The sequence below is a fragment of the Colobus angolensis genome, unplaced genomic scaffold (assembly GCF_000951035.1).
Source record: "Colobus angolensis palliatus isolate OR3802 unplaced genomic scaffold, Cang.pa_1.0 Scaffold27, whole genome shotgun sequence".
Classification (NCBI taxonomy): domain Eukaryota; kingdom Metazoa; phylum Chordata; class Mammalia; order Primates; family Cercopithecidae; genus Colobus; species Colobus angolensis.
Genome location: NW_012115932.1, coordinates 11407980 through 11421208, shown reverse-complemented (window position 1 = coordinate 11421208; position 13229 = coordinate 11407980). Strand labels below are relative to the sequence as shown.

At 39.1% G+C, this 13229-nt stretch overlaps 1 protein-coding gene across 3 annotated transcripts in view; it reads right to left on the bottom strand.

Moving 5' to 3' along the window:
• Positions 1–13229, bottom strand: part of TENM2 (teneurin transmembrane protein 2) — a 984758-nt gene that overhangs the window by 735662 nt on the left and 235867 nt on the right. The window lies entirely within an intron of this gene.

The window sequence follows — 13229 nt, the reverse complement described above, 5'->3', positions numbered from 1 at the left end:
ATAATAAAGTATTTCATTTGGTGTGAGTTTTTTTTTTTTAAACTACTCACCTGTGAATGCTGGTCATATCACAAATTATATCTAATTGCCGCATTGATATAGTAATTTGAAATGATAGCTAAGCACAAGTTGACAAAGGTGACATTGAAACACAATGACGATGAGATTATCGTTTTCTTAGGCTGACATTTTGTGATTATAATAATGCTGATCGGAATGATTAAAACCATAACGATGGGAAAGGTGTAAGAACCAGAACAGAACACACTGAGCCTAGAGAGAGCCTAACTCGTTTTTTTTTTTTTTTGAGACAGAGTCTCGCTCTGCTGCCCAGGCTGGAGTGCTGTGGCCGGATCTCAGCTCACTGCAAGCTCCGCCTCCCGGGTTCACGCCATTCTCCTGGCTCAGCCTCCCGAGTAGCTGGGACTATAGGCGCCCGCCACCTCGCCCGGCTAGTTTTTTGTATTTTTTAGTAGAGACGGGGTTTCACCGGGTTAGCCAGGATGGTCTCGATCTCCTGACCTTGTGATCCGCCCGTCTCGGCCTCCCAAAGTGCTGGGATTACAGGCTTGAGCCACTGCGCCCGGCCGAGAGAGCCTAACTCTTATTTTGCCTCCTGCGTTTTGACATGGTTTCTTCTTCCAGTGTAAAATTAGGCACATGCACTAGTCTCAGAGACTGCTGGAAACTGCAAATGACAGACAGCTTATTCTACCTACTCACAGAAGGTTCTGTTTTTCAAAGCTGGAACGAGAGGAGAAGGTCATCTATGACAATTTATCCATTTACCCTGGGGACTGTTTTTTGATTGGCTTTGAGGTTGATAGTCAGCTCCCAGGTGCAAAACACCAATACACTATCTGTACTGATAGTTACCTTCAGCTTAGAATTCATGGTGCTCCAAGGCTCTCAACTGTTGCAAACACCAAGTGAATGGAAAAGTCTGCCAGACATTACCCTTTCACTTATTGTTAAATGAGAATAAAACTAGACAGCTTTTAATTACCAGCAACAGAGAAATGAGTCAAGCGGAATCATACCCAATCAAGACATCACCAGTCAATCCAGCAGGCTGACTGACGGAACCTGGGAAATGAAGGATGTTCTGTACTTTGCTCAGATGAGCCTATTTAAACTGTATCAAGTTCAAAGTGTTTGATGAGCCTTGTAATTCCAGCTGAATTCTGAACCTCATTTCAAAAATAGAGGATAAGTGTGTCTCGATTATTTGAAATCGCCTTTCCAGCTACACATGTGTTTTCAAATTTGACTTTCATTTATTTATGAGAGTCAGTGTCTTCAAGTATCATCATAGATTCATGGATATTCACCTGGAAGCAATTCATAAAAACTCTCTGGCACACACTCTGTTAGGTCCAATTGCCCCATTTTGCCAATGAGGCAAGACATAAGCTAACAAGTTTGTGATATAAGTACTGTCTCCTGATTAGAAACTCCTCATTATCCTACAGTGTCCCACATTCTGCAGCATTCAAAAAGTTTCCTTCCTCCCTTAAGGTGTAAGCTGACTGCTTGTTTGACAGGTAAGTCGAGTATCATGGCTTTGTAACCACCACTTACTTTTCTACAAGAAGTGTATTGAAGAAATACCTTACAGCATGAATTGCCTACAGGCATCCCACTCCTTAATAAAGTCTCTATTTCATTCAAAATCTTCATCCTTCTACATTTCAAGCTAATGATACCCACGTGGGTTGTAACAGCACCTTTCCCCAAGGAGCATCTACGGCTTTAATCTTTGCAACATACCTGGGAAGATGGAAGAAGACAAAGGTCATGAGAGTTAGTAAAGGCTCAGATTCGTCCACAGTCAGCATCAGAGGTAGAAAGCCATGACTTTTGCTGAAGGTCTTGCTTTGTTTTGTTTCCAGAAGAACAAATGATCATCATTCTGAGATAACTATACTCTTCCTGATAGACTAGATTTGTGTTCTCTACTTCTACTCAGCCTATCCTTAAAATTTTTAGTTTCTCATTTTATACCAAGTGATGTGTTTATACGATAATTTAAAATGATTCCTAAGCACATATTGACAAAGAAGATACTGAAATATGATGAAGATGAGATTATTGTCACTATATAACTAGCATTGTAATAAATACACTTTATACAGTAATTCATTTATTCTTGACACCATTGTTCTCTTAGCTTTGCGGATGAAAACACTAACTGACCTTTTTTTTTTTTTTTTTTTTGGTTGAGATGGGGTTTCACTATATTGCCCGGGCTGGTCTCAAACTCCTATACTCAAGTGGTCCACCCACCTCAGCCTCCCAAAGTGCTGTGATTATAGGCATGATCCACCATATTCAGCCTCAACAAACTTTGAAACGTTTCAATCCATTCCCTCAAAATTATTTATTGTGCCTGTACAGCATGCTAAACTTTGTGTTGGGATGGGACATCTAATCTTTTTTTTTTTTTTTGAGATGGGAGTCTTGCCCTCGTCACCCAGGCTGGAGTGGGGTGGCGCGATCTTGGCTTACTGCAACCTCCACCTCCCGGGTTCCAGCAATTGTCCTGCCTCAGTCCCCCAAGTAGCTGGGATTACAGGCACCCGCCACCATGCCTGACTAATTTTGTTTTTATATTTTTAGTAGAGACAGTGCTTCACCATGCTGGCCAGGCTGGTCTCAAACTTCTGACCTCAGGTGATCTGCCTGCCTCGGCCTCCCAAAGTGTTGGAAATACAGGCATGAGCCACCGCGCCTGACCTGGACATCTAATCTTGAACCAGACAACTAGGATCTCATCAACTGTAAGCCTGAGGCCTTAGGGCAAGCAAGTCATGAGTTCTACCTGTTTGTTGCCTGACTCCATGCTAAAATCATAGATATCCCAAATTTCTGAACTCACAGACTACTATTCTCTTTGAGTTCTAGGAGTGAGAACACTATAGTACATGATCCAAATCTAGTCTGCAGTCGGTTTTTTATTTCCCACAAGCTAAGAATGGTTTTTCTACTTTTAAAGGGTTTTTTTTTTTTTTTTTTTTTAAGTATATGGGACAGAGAAGAGAGATTATGGCTCACAAAGCCTTACATATTTACTATCTGGTCCTTTATAGAATAAGTTTGCTGATCATTGATCTTTATAAAGTTAAATCTGCCTTCAAGACATTTTACTTGACTTCTAAATAGCTCAGTACACCCTTTGGGTTTTTTTAGAGTTTTCATGGTAGTGGTTATTATTTATTTGTAGCCACATGCCAGTCATTAAGATAAAAATTTTGCATATTATAGCTTATCAATCTTGTTAACCCTCAGAATGAGCCTAGGTGGGTATTATTATCAGACCATTTACAGGTGAAGAGACTCAGGTTCAGGATGATCAAGTATCAGAACATATGGTTCAACTACTGGCCAGGATGCACACTCTGCATGGTGTAATCCCACCACTAGCCTATAGAGTATCTTTATACTAATAAGATAAAGCTGTCCCTTTTTATTGGATGCAACCATGTAGACTGCTTGGCAAAGGGATCCTAAGCTAGATTTCAGTGCCTCTTGCTCCCTTGACCCAAGTGCCCTGCACAACCATAAGCAGCTTGAGCTTATGAACCACTCTGATTTCTTGCATTTGATTTGTGAGCTCTAATTCTATGGCTTGTCTTAGTCCATTTATGCTGCTATAACAAAATACCTGGGACTAAGTAATTTATAAAGAACAGAAACTTATTTCTCATAGTTTTGGTGGCTGGGAAGTCCAAGTTCAAGATAATGGCAAGTTCAGTTTTTGGTGAGGGAATGACACCTTGATGCTGCATCCTCCAGAAGAGACAAACACCGTGTCTTTACATGGCAGAATGTGGAAGGGCCAAAGCCAGTTTCCCCCAGCCCTTTTATAAAGCACTAAGCCATTTATGATGGTGTGGTCCTCGTGTCTGAATCACTCCCTAAATGGGCGTACAATGGGAATTAAGTTTCACCATGAATTTTGGTGAGGATGTATTAAAATCATGGTTTAATCTTAGTCTTCAGCGAACAGCTGCATGTTTTGTGTCTTCTCCTTGCCACTGTTTTCTCACCTACCACTTTGGCTTTTCTTCAAGCAGGGCATGGGTTTCCTTTAGGTAGCATCACCACGGTCACCTCTGCTAGACTTCTCCTTGTCTCTAAGGTCCCATTTCACTCAACCCTTGTATTTATGCCACTCCTTTGAGGGGCAGAAAAGGGACAAAGGGGAGCTTGAATATCTCTAACCTCCTACCTCTGTTACAGTGTGGCTAGAGTGTCATATGAGCAGATACTCCCCCACCCCAAATGGTCAATAAGTTATGTTGTGTACCCTGTGGACATCTTACTGGAATCTTCTGAAGAGATGCATTGAGAGGTACAAGCAGAAAAGGAGACTGAAAATTTATCTCAACTTGGACTCACAAGTTTTACAACTTGGTTTGAAAAGAAAATAGACAACTATTTTTATCTCTGAGAAATGATGATTTTACTTAACCTAGCACTACTGTGTTAACAACATGCTGCCAATTGACAAAGATAGAAAAACAAAAGAAAGAAGGAATCCTATTGAGGATGAATTTTAACCTCAAGAAGTACAGGTCACCGTGTGTTCTGCAGGAGATGTAGGTGACATCAGGAATAAGGGAAAACTGGAGTGACAGGACAGAATGGAAACCCACGTTGAGAGATGATAATAGAAGAAAGGGGAGTTCTCATCAGCTCTCACCTTGTTATCCCTATGCCATCACAGCTGTCTTCTTCATTGAAGGTCTCCTCTATCCTGCACACCAAATTAATTATCCTACAAATTATTTTATGTTGTCACTCCATTGCTCAGATACCACTCAAATGGTTCTCACTGAATATAGTCCAAATGCTTTCCTGTGACACTCCACATCGAGTTGCCAGATAAAATATAGGACACCCAGTTAAATTTGGATTTTGGATAAACAATTGATAATTTTGCTCGGTGCATACTTATGCTAAAAAAAATTACTTGTTGTTTATTTGAAATTCAAATTTAACTGGCTCTCCTGTATTTTTATTTGCTAAATCTGCAATTCCAAAGGCAATTTGCACAGGGTCCCAGCCTTCTTTTGGAGTCTTATGTTTTTGCAGTCCATTAAAGTGGTTTTCACGCTCTTTGAAATGCAAAGGGAGCATTCTTATCTCCAAGCCTGACTCACATTGGCATCCTCCCTTAGAACGCCTATTTTATTTTTTCTCTACCCAGCTGAGGACTACCCACAGTCCCTTATGAGTATTCTTAGCCTCTGAGATCTTACATCTATGAGACATCAATGTAATCCTCATTTGACACTTGGTAAATAACCATTTTGGGTTTTATCAACACATTTTGACACCACTGGCAGGGTCGTATCTTTAGTTATTCAGCTCTTATCCTCACCTGATCACTCTGTCGTGCTCCAGATATGTCCTTCCTTATGGACACATTCATTGACTTAGCAAGGCCTAAACCTCAAGCTTGTTGCTTCTTCAAGCCTCTGAGAGATTCAATAGCTTGTCTACAAACCACAAGTCTAACAAGTGACAGGAGTTTGAAAACTACTTAAGAACCAGTATGTTGGACTCCAATACCATGCTGTCAATTTTTATTTATTCCACCCCTTCATATATCACACATCTAGATCTTCCTTTCCGCTTCTGTGCCCTCCCCTGCCGTGCTATGTTACTTAACAACTGTAAAAGAACAGCCAACCAGGCATGGTGGCTCACTCCTGTAATCCCAGTACTTTGGGAGGCTGAAGTGGGAGGATTTCTTCAGCTCAGGAATCCGAGACCAGCCTGGGCAACATAGCTAGACCCCGTTTCTATAAACGATAAAAAAAAAAAAAAAAAAAATTAGCCAAGTGTGGTAGTGCATGCCTGTAGTCCCAGCTACTTGGGAGACTAAGGTGGGAAGATCACTTACTTGAGCTCAGTAGGTCGAGGCTGCGGTGAGCCATGATTGCACCACAGCACTCCGTGTGCTCCAGGCTTGGAGACAGGCTGAGACCCTGTCTCAAAAAAGAAAGAAAGAAAGAAAGAAAGAAAAAACAAAAACACCTGGCCAATTTCTCTGCATTCTGTACCTCTCCCAAGCTTCTGCCATAAACTCATTGCTCTCAAGCCTGTACAAAGAAATCTTTCTAAAACCACTATGAACATAGTACCTCCAAGTTCAGAAACTTCATTCTTACCAAGTTCATTGGCTTGTTTTTCAGGTTACCCATTTCCTCACCCCAATCCACTGTTTCACTTTAACTCTTACTAAACGCTTTCATGAACATTTTTACCCAAGCCATACTATCTTTAAATATTTCCATGTAAGACGTGACTTGCTCCTCCTTGCCTTCCACCATGATTGAGAGCCTCCCCAGCCATGTGAAACTGTAAGTCCATTAAACCTCTTTCCTGTAAAAAACACCCAGTCTCGGGTATGTCTTTATTAGCAGCTTGAAAACGGGATAATTATGTAAATATATATATTAGGTATATCACACATAATTAAATATATATATATATAGAGAGAGCGCATGCATGAGAGAGTTGTATATATAAATTCTAATGACTTGTAACTAAACTTTTTGTATATCTTGTCTAACAACACTTTAAAAGTCTTAATGAGACAAAGAACAACTTTCACGGTCCTAAGATGTCAGGCAATTTATTTGCCTTTTCTAACATTCAGTTTCCTCACCTGCAAATGGGGAGAGTATTAGCAGAAGCTTCATGGTGTGGTCATGAGATTAAAGATGAGGCCACACAGACCTCTAAGGGCAGCTTAAAGTCCGTGTTTGAAGAAAATTCTAAGTAAAGATGCACTGAATAATGAATGGTATTAAGAGATACTCTTTTTCCACTATACCTAGGAAACAATCAAATCCACAGCATAAATCAGGCTGTGAAAAGACAACGTGCTGGGTAATAAGGTTTATAGGAGTTCAAGTATGAAGAGAGAAATGTCTGAGTCCTAATGCCCATTGCAGAGTAACTAACTGGCTATTATTTATTACAAGAAAGTGACAAAACCCCAACAGCTTTGAATCTTAGTTTATTTATTAATAAGTGAAATAAGCCAGACACAGAAAGACAAATGCCACATTATCTCACTTACACGTGGAATCTGAAAACGTTGAACTCATATAAATAGAGAGCAGAAAGGGGTCAGTGAGAGGTGCAGGGTGGGAACGGGGACATACTGGTCAAAGGGTACAAAGTTTCAGTTAGAGAGGGTGAATAAGTTCTGGAAATATATTGTACAGCAGGGTAACTGTAGTTAACAAAAAGCACAGTACACTTGACAATTGCTGAGAGAGTATCTTAAATGTTGCAAAAAAAAAGATGAGTGTGAGTGATGGATGTGTAAGACTGTCTGATATAATCATTCCACAATGTATGCATATCAAAAAAATCAAATAGCTACAATTTTAATTAGTTAATTATACCTCAGTAAAGCTGGGAAAACAGAATACAGTGAAATAAAATAAAATAAAATGATAGAATGCTCATTAAAAAAAGAAATAGCAGACTGCAGCTTTTGAAAACAATAAAGCAAGCCTACAGTTCTTGGCCTAGTGCTTCAGAATCACCAACACAGGGCATTCCTGTACATACAGAAACAGCTCTCCGGAGAATCTGAGAGGTATAAGGGGAGAATAAAACATTAGAAACCCCTCAAAAATATAGGAAGTCACTGTTTCAGCCACTTCCAGTGCTTAGCAAGATTTGCCAACAGAATATTAGATGTCCTGTGACACCCTGGTGTCATTCATTTGAAGGCAGTAAGTGAAACCTCTTTAGGCGCCCGTGCTGCTTGCAGTCAGGGACTGTGTATTGCTCTGTTTTCTTCACTTCAGCTCAGTCCAGTTCTGCACCCTCTTCAGCCTCCTCCACTCGGACGGAAGAGTTAATGCAGTTAGATTGCTCCTGGGCTTCTAGCGGGACTACTTCAAATGATATTACTTCCATTTGCGACGTGCATCACCAGCAGTGCTCACATTTGAGGGAAACAGTAAACAGACATCTAAGTCCGTTTGCTGGAAGAGAAGCCGCGCTTCCCCATTGAAAGGACGGCAGCGACAGGGCTGTAAATTTGTCAATTTCCTAAACAGCTGTGCAGTGAAGCACAGGGCTCCACCTGAATGGGACTCTCCAGCAGGGGCCGATGGCTCCGTGCTCACAGGATCTGGGGGAACCTTGTTTCCGGGATCAGGAGTCCATTTTGACAGCGGGGGATCGATGTAATGAGAGTGAAAACTTAAACCAGGGCTTTCTGCTGGTAACTACCATTTTGTGGGAAAATCCACTTAGGGACCAAAAAAATAAGGGTCTAAAAAACATCCAGCACATAGTTTCTCAAGGATTAAAAGACATAAGAGAAGGAAAGTATTAAGACCAAGGCCTTACACACAGAACTAAAGAAAGGGTGCCTGTAGTTTGCCACAAACACACTCATATTTACAGAAGGATAGTCACATGAAAATTCTTGGGTGGCCCACCCTATCTTTATTCCTTATTCTTTCATTATTTAAAATTGTATTCTTTCTAGAACAGTCTTTTTCATGTTATCTGTTGAACAACTGATTTTATTTTTAAAATCCAATCTATATCACAGATGTAAAATATAATAAAAATGAATTAATAGAAAAATGGATACCCTGGTTATATCAGATTGCTCTAAAAAATTTCTAAACACTCTCACTTTCTCCATGTATCTTATTGTGGATTGGTAGCAGTTTGTTCTGCAGATTAACTTTGAGCAGCACTGCTTTGGGATACATTCTATATTGCTTAGTACAAAGGACTTTTCTCACAGAAATGGTCAAGGAGCATATATTTTTCTTTGTGATAGACAATGCATATAACAAACTTGTTACAATACTGCACCCCAATGAATTGAATTTTGAAAGAGTAGCCATTCCTTTCTTCTTTATTCCACTCACCAGCTTCAAACACGTTGGTATGAGGTTCCCAGAGGACCCACAAATGCTGGGTACAGTGATGCTGAAACCTTTTTTGCCTGTGTTTTCTGTCCATCTCAAGAGGAATTTAGGAACTTAGGAGAGTTAAGAGAATACATTAAAGAATCTGTAAAATTTACCTTTACATTTGTTATTTGTGCCATCATAAGCTAACCCAGTCAGTCCCTTATTTCTGCACCAATCAACAGAACCCCATCAATTGTCTATGTGAGCATACACGTGACTTCACTGTTTTCAAGGTTACCCTTCATCTCATCTCACTCTTTGTCTTTACTCATGTTCAGACATTCTGGGCTTAAGATATAGGCTGGTTACTCTACAAAAGAGAGGAAAGTTATCCTAAGTGCAGAAAGTGAACACATTAAGTTGCAATACAGAAAAGACTAAACCGAGAAGCATGGCAACGGATTCTAGTTACAGCAACATTGCTGAAAAGTCGTAATATTACAGAATGTTCAAGGGCTTAATGTAACTCCAGGAGATCACACCTCAATCTCCTTATTTATAAATGTGAAAACTACAACAGGGACTTAAGAGTCACTGTTCTGCAGCAGGATCAAGAGTCTGACTCAGATGGAAAGAGGGGCAGCAACTGAACAGAAACCATTTGCTGACTGATTTGCTTTTTCTCAACCTTAAGATTCCAATTTACAAAATTGAAAAAAAATATATACTTCACTTACTCAATTATCAAGATCTACAACATGTAATACTATATGAAGAACTGAAAAGAGTTCTCCAGATAAAAGGAGAGAAGCCAAGCCAAGGCTTTCTTATTGATTATTATCTTTACCATTATTAGATATAGATTTAAAGCAGACTATTAGAGAAATCATTTTCTATTTTGCTTAATCTTTCTTCTTCTACCACTCCCACAATACTTACTGGAATAAACTAAAATGAAAGAAAAATCATGTGGGAATATATAGTATAGAATTTCAAAAAGCCTAAAGATAGTTCTTAGTGACAAAGGACCACCAACAGGGGCCTACTGTCTTTCTAACAAACACACAGCAAGGAGAGACAAGGATGTGAAGAGGTTATGGGAATTCATTTCAATGAGTTCAACAGAGATTATTTTAAGATATGAGTAGAATAATATCAGTCGTTGAGCAGCTACAAACGCTGAACACTTAAACATAAGCATATCTTCTTTGCTAAGCACCATACAGCGTATAGTGAATTGGAAGAATAAAATTTGAAAAAGTTGAAAAATTTTCTCCATTTATATAGCTAGACAAAAAAAAAAAAAAGGGGGGGATCTGAATCCCAGCTCACTTATGTGGCAGATACTATGGTAAGAATTTTATATACATGACTTTATTTAAGCCTCCCAGATGCAGATTGAGACATTTAACTACGCCCCTTAGTAAGGCAAAGAGCTGGGATTCTGAATGCAGTACCCATGCTTTATTCACAGCACCACACTGGCTCCCCAGTACCCTCTTCCATCTGGCAACAAGAGGTAGAATATCAGCCAAGTACTGCACATCCCTAGCCCAAGAAATCTTGCAGTCCATTTTGACTTCCAAATGAGCTAGGGGCACTGGAAGGAATGACCTTTCTTATCTAAGATGAATACATTTCCCATTATTGCACACGATTGTCACACTGCATCATTCAGCATTGCTGCCTAATTTGCAGCCTCCAAATCATCAGGCTTTCACTGGACACTTTAATAATTAAAATTTATCTTAAAAAAAGGCAATATGAAATTTGTCAGAAGACTGACTTTATACAACTATCAAAGCAAAATGCTGAATACCTTGTAAGGCCTTATTAAAAAGAATTTAATGGACTTGAGCTCAAACTTTTTTTATTCTCCCCCTTTTCCACCAGAGGATGGAATTTCTCTAGAGGCTTCAGAAAAGCTACATAATGTCTTGGTGCTGTTACTCTGATAGAACAAAAGATGGATTCGGCCTTGTTAGTACATTGAAGGTTAACTCAACCTATCTTCCTCTCCTCAGAACAAGGAACCCCTAACACTATGTATTTGATTAAGTCTTCATTCAATAAGCACTTAATAAGTGCCTGCTGTTTGCTAAGGTTGAAATACAGGGATTTATGGTCTCTACCCTCACAGAATTCTGAATTTACAAGTCATAACGTGCAAATAATGTATTCAATCAAAAAATAACTTTAAGAGAAGTATCTACAGAATATCATGAGATTACAGGCGAATAAGAAGTATTTCTACACTGAGGTCAAGAAATGCTCTAGGAAAAACAAGGAGTATTTTATCCTGTCTTTGGGGTATTAGCATCTGTTGACCAAGGGGGACAAGGGCTAGGGCAACCTAGGCAGAGGGAACATTGTAAATACAGACAGAGTCCAGAAAATGCAACACATAAGGAGTAAAATGGTAGATTAGAAAGGATGTCAAGCAATTATATGAAAAAAAATCATAGCATGAAATTCTGATTGTTCAAATATTTGATATCCTGGGCACATATTTTATAAGTATCTGCTGAATTTTTTTCTTTTGTGGTGGGTGGGGGACTGTTCTTTTCTTAACTTTTAGTTCTAGCAAACCCAATCTTTGAGCTTACCTGTGCATAAGGGCCTATGTCATATTTCAGATATATCCTTCTTGCATCAAAAAGTTAAACCCAAGAATGTCTTTTTTTTTTTTTTTTTCTATGTGGGAACGCAAAGTTTCAGTTGTCCATCTTTATAAGTAAGAATTCTCTCCCTCCATCGGGATATGGGGGAGTAGGGTTGGATAAGAAGGGAGTGTTGGGAGAGAGTGTGGAATTCCTGATCAAAGATTCTTTATTCCAGAGAGTTCATTCTTCATGCCAGGAGACAGGGATTGATTGAATTTGAATCCAAATGGACTCCACGCTTTTCTGATGTATTGTGGATCAGATAAGGGTACAGCATACGCCCTCAGAAATATACTTGCGAATATTTCAGCAAGACTCCTTAATCTTATTGCTCTACTTAAAAGATCTGTGAACATCTCAGGAGCAGATTTCCACAGACACTGAATGAGAGTTTATTCAAGAAATACAAAGACTCCAAATATATACTAATGGACAAAGCATTATCTATGGTAGAAGGCACAATGAGCCAATTAGCCAATGAATAGGAATTAGAAAGAAGGAAATCTAACTTCCTAGGAGTAAAGATCCAGAGAAATTTTTTTTAAGTATTAATATACTTATGTATAAAGTAACTTTTTAATAAGAGTTATAAAAATATATATTGATTCTAAAGTAATCACAAAGTGCAAACAAGAAAAAAGAAGAAAAACAAACTGCACTTCAAGTCAATCCACAGTTGTTATTGTTTCCTGATTATACAAGTAGTAATACAGGCTTCTTACGAAACATTAGAAAAATAGAGAACCATGTATTCTCATTACCCCACTGTTAGCAATCTGTTGCAGAATATTCCATTCATCTTTTCTAGATGTGTGTGTGTGTGTGTGTGTGCTATTTCTTAAACAGATAATGATAGGTAGTTTTTGATATAGGTAGCTGACTGTATGCATTCACATCTTAGATTATTTTTCAGAGATGACCTCTATTATCCCAGTTTTAAATATCCTTGCTAAAGGATTTAAAATAGGGATATTTAGTCATTTTGAATATCTGGATCTTTCAGTAGAGGTCTCTTTTTCTGTTCATGAGGGCACCAGACACTGCTATGCAAATATTGGGTACCCTTTATATTTTATTCTTGTTTTTATGAATGCATAGATGAATATATTTCTTCCTTTGTTAGGCACGTCTTTCTTCTGTTGTTAAGTGGGCTGGCCATTTACAAGGAGACCCATTTCTGAATATGCATAAAGAAAAAAGACATTCACTACCCAGTTTTATGTCCTGATAATTGGGATATAATAGAGATGTCTTAAAGTATATAATAATGATAAAATTAATATTAGTAATAAAAATAATACAAGCTATATTTTTCTAATAGTGTCAACCAAGTTGCATAACAAATGAAGATAAGACTGGGAACAGTGGCTCACGCCTGTAATCCCAGCACTTTGGGAGGCCGAGGCAGGTGGATCACGAGGTCAGGAGATCAAGACCATTCTGGCTAACACGGTGCAACCCCATCTCTACTAAAAATACAAAAAATTATCCAGGCGTGGTGGCAGGCACCTGTAGTCCCAGCTATTCGGGAGGCTAAGGCAGGAGAATTGGAGTGAGGTGTGAACCCAGAGGGAGGAGCTTGCAGTGAGCCTAGATTGCACCACTGCACTCCAACCTGGGAGACAGCAAGACTCCGTCTCAAAAAACAAACAAACAC